Source organism: Chaetura pelagica, unplaced genomic scaffold (assembly GCF_000747805.2).
Source record: "Chaetura pelagica isolate M959 unplaced genomic scaffold, ChaPel_1.0 scaffold123, whole genome shotgun sequence".
Lineage (NCBI taxonomy): Eukaryota > Metazoa > Chordata > Aves > Apodiformes > Apodidae > Chaetura > Chaetura pelagica.
Genome location: NW_009953295.1, coordinates 9505966 through 9513414, shown reverse-complemented (window position 1 = coordinate 9513414; position 7449 = coordinate 9505966).

Here is a 7449-nt window from a genome sequence, read left to right as displayed (position 1 = left end):
TCCGATCTTACGTGAAATTCTAGCTTAAGCAATAAAACCTCTTCATTCAAGGTAACGTGTGGATGGAACTGCCGAGGCAGCAAAAGAAAACAGGTCAAATATGGCCTCCAATAGCACTGGGGTGGATAAAGATGGATTTATTGGTAGGAGAAGAAGGAATGAGTGTGTCACACATTTTCTTGATGATAGTGGCTGTGGAACACACAGTGCACAGCATCCTTCATGCTGCTCTGCCAGCACCTAGCTCTACAATAACACCATTTGCACATGGACGAATTAGAAAAGAAATTTGCAATAAGATCTGCTAGCCAGGAGATGCAATTTGTAATAAATTGAAGTGATGCTTCATATTCTTGTCTTCTCCAAGCCTCTCATATTAATCTAGCCCTTGATTACATGTAACTTGTCCTGCTGTGAGATGTGCCTAAGGTCTCAAGGGTTATCATTGCTTCTTAAATATCTTGTGTTGAATCAGTGATAAAAAATTATTCCTTTTATTTATTTTTTTTTTTTCTTTTTCCATCTAAGAGGTTCAATAGCTAGGCACAGTTCAAATATTATTAAAATTAATGAGTAATACAATAGGAAACCATAATAATACTCTTGTAATAATTCAGCTCTTCTTCTCTTTTATTCCCTGAAATCTGATGAGGTGTTTGTTAGGGGACAAGTTATAAGAGTATCTAACCATCATCTGTTTAACACCTGCTTTAAGTTCTAAAAAGAGGAGTTCTGTGAAGCTCTTACACAACAGCAACCCAAAATACCACCATGCTTTATTATGCATATAATATATCACAGGCAGTAAGCAGAAGACATGAGAATAGTATTAGCAACTTAAGTGTCTGTAATAAAGAGAATTGACTTAATCAACCTGCCAGAGGTACCTAGAGGATGCCCCCAACACTGGGCCACGAAGCAGGACAAAACGTCCAGTGGCTCCTTCCAATTTAACCAGAGAAGGGAAAGAAGTATTCTTCCTGTCACCAAAACTTTGGCCCTGAAAATGTGAAAGTGAGGTACCAAACAGGTAAGTCAGATCAATACCACAAGGAATTAAAAAGATATAGCTCTACATCATGTATATAGCTATTACCAACCTCCAATGGTAAGGAGTTATGTGTAAAAAAATTGCAGAAAAAATAATTTCTACAACTGTTACTTGATCCGTTGAAGATGAATTGCCAAGAAGCATGGAAAACATTGCACCTTTTGATCTAAGTGGAATCCACAAACCTAGTAAATGGTCAAATGAGAGTGTCCACTGTGTGAAATTTTACACCTGGGCCCAAACTCATGTCTCTGATCAGGGGGGAGATATAGAGATCCCAATATTCTTAGCTTAAAGTTGCATATAATGGATCAGATAAACTATGTTTTAAGAGTTGTTATTTCTCTCTCTTGGTTAAAAAGAGAAGGCTAAGGAAAGTAGGTCAGATTTAGACCTTTAAAGATAGGAAAAGCAGATAGCAGTCTCAGTAAGCAGACTGTACATTTTTCACAAGTAAAACAATGAAGATTTATTCTTGTGTCTGCCCTGTGCCCAGAGTACTGGGACACATTAATAAAATGGAAACAGTCGCAGGGAAAATTCAGAAAATTGGAAAATACAAACAGAAATATTACTTGAAATTAACTGGTTTTGCATTCTAATTTTCTCTGAGATGCAGTCATATTATAATACAACTTCAGTCATCATCTTCCATCTCCCATAGAGTCCTTTCTATAAGCACTGCCTCCCTCTCCCCAGTAAAAATAAACATGAGTGTTTTTAGGGAATTACTATGTACAAATTAGTCTTTTAAAAAATTATGTCTGAAACATTTCTCATCAGTTTAGTATAGTATAAATAAGCTTTGGTTTGTTCTGTGAAAATGCAGATAAGGATATAAGATGGAGACACCCTTTTTTACAACCATTTACTGAAACCATGGCAGTGAAAAGCATAACCCTGGAATCCTTTCTGCCCTAAGAGACTAACAGCCCATACACTGGACTGGTGAAACAGGATTTATTGTGGGATGGAATAAAAGAACATTTACAGCAGTGGAAAAATGACACAAAATCCAACTGACTGTAGTAGCAGAGGGAATACAGTAAAACAATTTCTGGAAAAATACACTGAATCTTGTGTAAATGGAACTCTTTCATTTCAAGATTGCCCAAGAATTAATTTACTCTTTCATACCAAACATTGCTTTCTGCCTTTGAAGTACTTTGAAGTACTGAGGCATATGAAGGTGTCTTGCACAGCTCTCTGAGAAGTGAGAAAGATGAGAAGGCTGGATGGCCACAAGCTGTGAGGATGTAGAGTGAGTGCAAGGGACAGGGGTTATAGACCTTGCCTGGGCAGGACCTGCCTTTTTAATCAGTTTGACTCTGGGGTTGCAGCACTTAATATAGGGTGGCTACCATCTGTGATCTGAGAGGGACTGGACTCAGCATCTGTGGCCTTATGGTGGGATGGGTGACACAGGTCCCACTGGACAATTCTGGCAGAGGGATTTTCCTTCCACCCTGTTATATATGTCCCAGCCACCAAACTGCTGTTTTAATGACTGAGTATAAGCCAGAAATCTGGGATTCAGGTTTGAGACAGAAGTGTTTAAGTGCACAGACAGGCAATTAGGAGCTTCCTCTGTATTTTGGAAGGGAAAAATGTCATCAGTGTGACTGTGAGTTGTGATGTTCCACGGATAAGGTTCCAAAAATTGGCCTCAGACCAACTTATTAAACTTATTCAACACTGTATACTGAGGCTATCATGCTGTTTGCAGCAAAGCCCAAGGAAATGGTATCCCCCAAGAAGAATGAGGAGGACCTTTCCCAGAGCCCAGGACATAGCTGCTCTGCAGGTGTCTTGGCTATGCAGTGTGAGTACCTGTGGGCTCTGCGAACAAGCAGGGTGATGTCTCACAGTGTGTGCAAAGGCAGCATTTGGGGTCATTTTAGTCCAAATCAACCAATAGGCCAAGGCAGACTGGCTAAGGACATGTTGAGGAGGCTAGTAATAGACTGAATAACGTTTCTTGTTGGTCTCTGGGTTGGTGTTTTTATTGCAGCAGGTGAATAACGACCCTTTAATAGAAGCCCAAGCGTCTTGACAGTGTACCATCAGTGTACCCTATAGCTATGTTTTTCAGAGCTAAAGATTAAGCCAATTAAGGTCTGGTTTTACAATTCACCTTGGTATCTCATATCTCTGATGTCAGTTTTTAAAAACAAGATACGCAAAGAAATAATAACTTTTTCACACATTTGGCAGTAGATAATATTTATGATCTTCTGTACTTTTTATTTGAACACGCTGTGCTGACATGTGCTGCTGTGCAGTGAAACTGATCTCAGGGAGTGATTATGCAAAATTAAACTGTGGAAGTCATGTCTCCTGCTCCCGTTGCATGTTAAATTCCATCATGTTAAATCCTGGTATTTTCACATTTCTGTGTAAATATTTCATATGATATCAGAAGTTTAGCTTCAGGACACAGTGGGACAATAAGAAGCAAGACAAAAGAATTTAGGCTAGTTAGGAGGAAGGAAGAACAAATCCAGTAGGATGGGATCTTTTTCAGTTGAAAAAGTAAGTGACAGGTCTGGGTTTCCTGGGTTTTTAAGGTACTGAATTTTAGTGTGGAAGTATAGGAAGAGACATTAAATTTACCCTACAATGTATGCAACCAAATACTTCTGTTATTCTGAAAAGAAAGTAAGCATTTACTGCAGTGCTTCAAGAGATGGAGTACTCACTCTCGTTATCATCCAGAGTAACATTTCAAGACATCTATTAAAATAAGTATGAATATGACGAAGATGAATACAATAAAGGATTTCAGTTATATGTGTTAAGATCTAAAATTAGTCTAAAATCTGAATTCACAAATTCCAATATCTGTGCAGAACCTTCTTTTATGCAAAATGTAAGATGTACCTGCTACTTTTCAGCATCAGAGTTAGAGATTAAGGTGAGAATCAATTTGCTCAGGTTACTACTAAATGTGAGCACAGTAAAATTATGTTAAAATATTTAGTATTTGCTTAAGCTGCTTTCTACACCGTGCCCTAAAAATACATAGATTATATTTGCGGTAATTCCAGTGCACCACTACTTAATGACCCAATGATGGTGAACAATACTACTCAGCTATTTCGAGAAGTTAATTAACGTAGAATCTCAGTTTGTGGTGTAAATTCAATGAAATTAAAAGAAATAATTTTCTTTTTGAATTTTTTTGCAGTTTAGCAGTTGCCCATTGCTCACTTATTCATTCAAAGTGCATATCTTTTAGTTGAACTCCTGTCTCATATCTCCTGTAATTTATCTGATAAGAAAAGCCATTTTTATCTTCCAGGTCATAAAGATGCGACTCACTGGTAAAAATGTATGGCACACCCTATTTGATTCAGCATTAAGTTAAAGACAGAACTTCATGTTCTGATGGGAAATCTTGGAAGTGTTACTCAGTAAACTCTTTTAATCTCTAAATTTTGAAGGTGCATTTTCAGAAAGAAAAGGAAGCATACTGAAAAATAGTCCTTCTTAGGCAGTTCTGCCCAAAAACTTGTTCCTACTAATTCTGATTCCTCTTTTCAGTCTTATTTCAGAGCTCTTCTCAGATGGATTCCAGTGCTGCAATCCACATTTCTGTTTTTCCTTATGGTACAATTATGGTACACCCATTTCTTTTTCTACCTTCTTGGGTTCTTGCTCCAGTCAATGGTTAATGTGGTTGCTCAGCTTTTATCCATCCTGTCTTCCTTATTTCTTTTCTTTCCTTATAGCGTCCTCTACACGTATACCTACTTGTACATTCACATGTGATTTTCCAGAATAGATAACAACATTGTTAAGCACCACATGGCCATTATCTGGCAAGGGTTGGTGTGTACAAAAGTACTTTTCCCCAAGTTGAGTCTGTTTTGCCTGTGACCTTAACTGGTGAAGAACCCTCCTTGTCCTTTGTCTCAGCCCATGAACTTTGTTGTTGTGTTAGGCCCAAACCATGACAGGCAGAGGTGCCTTTGCACAGGCAGAATGAAGAATGCCCTGCTACATGTATACTGCTAAAGGAGAGGGAGCCAGGGAGTGATTGACATCCTTACCACTTGGGGGACAGCCTCTCCCATTACCAATGGGTCCCTCAGAAACAAATAGCAGTATGGATGAAATGGGATGCAGCTGTGTTGGTCACTCATCCTTGTGTGACCTTCTCTGTCTGTCTGCCAGCTCATGTCTACCTCCCCTCCGGCCAAAGAGCTTCTCCCTTGGGCAGTCCCAAGGGCAGCAGATGGTTCTTGCTCTGTCTCTTAGGTGCTTTGCAGTCCTATCATACTCCATGGTCAATGTCAGTATGTTCTTACAAGGGGATAAAACAAATGGCTTTATATTAGATTTTGTGATTAAACTAAAAATCCACTTATTTGCTGTCTCAGTTCAGTTATTTAGGTTAGCAGTCTAGAAGCAGTACTCTGTTATATGGTATGCTCCCCCTGGTGTCCACACACTATTCTCCTGTGCTTTTGGATAATTTTTATTTCAACTTTCAACTGAAAAGCAGTTGTATTACCTCCAGGAAAACTGTCATGCTGTTTGGAGGACAAGACTTGCTTTTGAGAACAGTCAGTCCCTCAAAAACATGAGACAAGACAAGCCAGGCAAGAGAACTACAAGGTCAGCTTGGTGCACAGGCTGCATGCTAAGGATGCTGAGATATGCTGTGCATAAGTGGAATGAAAAGAATTAAGTGGTTGAACTTTCTTTAGGGAATTGTGAAATATGATTTAAATCTCCTTAGAAGAGGAAATGGAACTCTGTACCCCCACTGCAGCAAAGGTGAATTGGTTAATGCAAACTGAGAGGGAGGGCAAGAGAATAGAAAATGGGTCATCAACAACAGCAGCATATAAAAAAGGCAGCAGAAACTCTCGTTGCTCTAGGACTTGCCTAGATTTCCTCAGAAGATGGCCATTAGACTGAGTCCCTGAGGAAAAGCACATGGGGTAACTCCATAATTCTAGGGCCTGGGTGGGCTTAGAGGTAAACTTGTTCCTGACCTGCATGGGGTTACAAAAGAGGCACTTTCAGAACCTGCATGCACTGTCTGAACAACTTCTAGATAAAACTGTAAGGTGTCTCTGGAATTCAGGCACTTTTGCTGAACAGTTTAACGATAGAAACAAACAAGTTTTATGCATTTGCAGAAGTGTTTAGCCTCAGTCCTCCTCCTCCCTTGTCAGCATGGCTTTCTTGTAATGCAGAAGATGCAGAAATTACTCTATATCACTGTATGCATTTGATTCACAGGTTTTTGAAAAGAGTGCCTGAAGGTAGCACCTCAGCTCTGAACTTGGCCTTGTCATTCTCTGCAGTTAAACACAAATAACTCATGTGATACAATTAGCATTCATAACCTAGTAAAAAATTGAAATCCTATTGAAAACTTAATTCCAGGGATCACTTTCATTCCTTCTCATAGCCATTGACTTATTTAACAATAAAAATATTCAACTTTCAAAGTGCAGTATAAATGGTACCAAGATCAAATTATGTATGTAAAAAAAATTACAGGAAAGATGTAATATTCTTTTGAGATGAACATGCTCATTTTTTCTATAAATGGAGACTCAGTTCCACAGAAGTAGAAATTGCTCTAACTGAAGTATCTACTTTGTTAAAGCTTAATTTATCATTAACAGCATGAGTCAGAGCTGCCACAGGTCTACAAGGAAACAATGGAGGAAAATACGTGGTCTTTATCCTGAATTCTTTGGTCCCACTAAAGCCAGACAGTTTTGAAAAAGAAAAAAATGGGTTTAGGCATGCACTGCTACATCTATACCAGTAAATAAGTCAAGAGGAGGGCATGGGCTCCAAGGCTGTCTCATGACTGTCTGCACCCTTCCTGGCACAGCTTCAGCTCTCCTGACCTGGAAGTCTTGGGTAGTGCCTGCCTAGGGCTGATTGAGGGGGACTGTTTCCAGAAGGGAGTCTGAAATGTGTCCATTCTGTCCACGGGGAAAGAGAGCTGAGCTTTGAGAATTATGAGGTGAACAGTGATACTTGGCTTTGGGTCAGAGACTGCTCCCTAGCTTATTTTAATTAACAGCAAAGGTGGAGCCTAAACTGGCATCTTTGCTGTCTTGATAGCCTAGGCCTGAGCCCAGCCTAGTATCTTGTCCACACAAGCCTAAGTGGTGGCTTCTGGTCTGGAGTGAACCAACTGGGAAAAACAAAGCATATATAGTGGAACTGGCTCATCCTCCTGCTCAGCCCTGATGGATGGTATGAGTACAGATGGTGCAGTCCAGCTGGCTGGAGAACAAGGGGTGAAATGGTGCTCTCTGCTCACCACAGCTCAAACCCAGCTTCCTTGCCCAGCCATCCCTGACTCCTCACCATCCACCCCATGTGACCAAACGTCCTATGCACTTAGTAGCACTACACTCTTT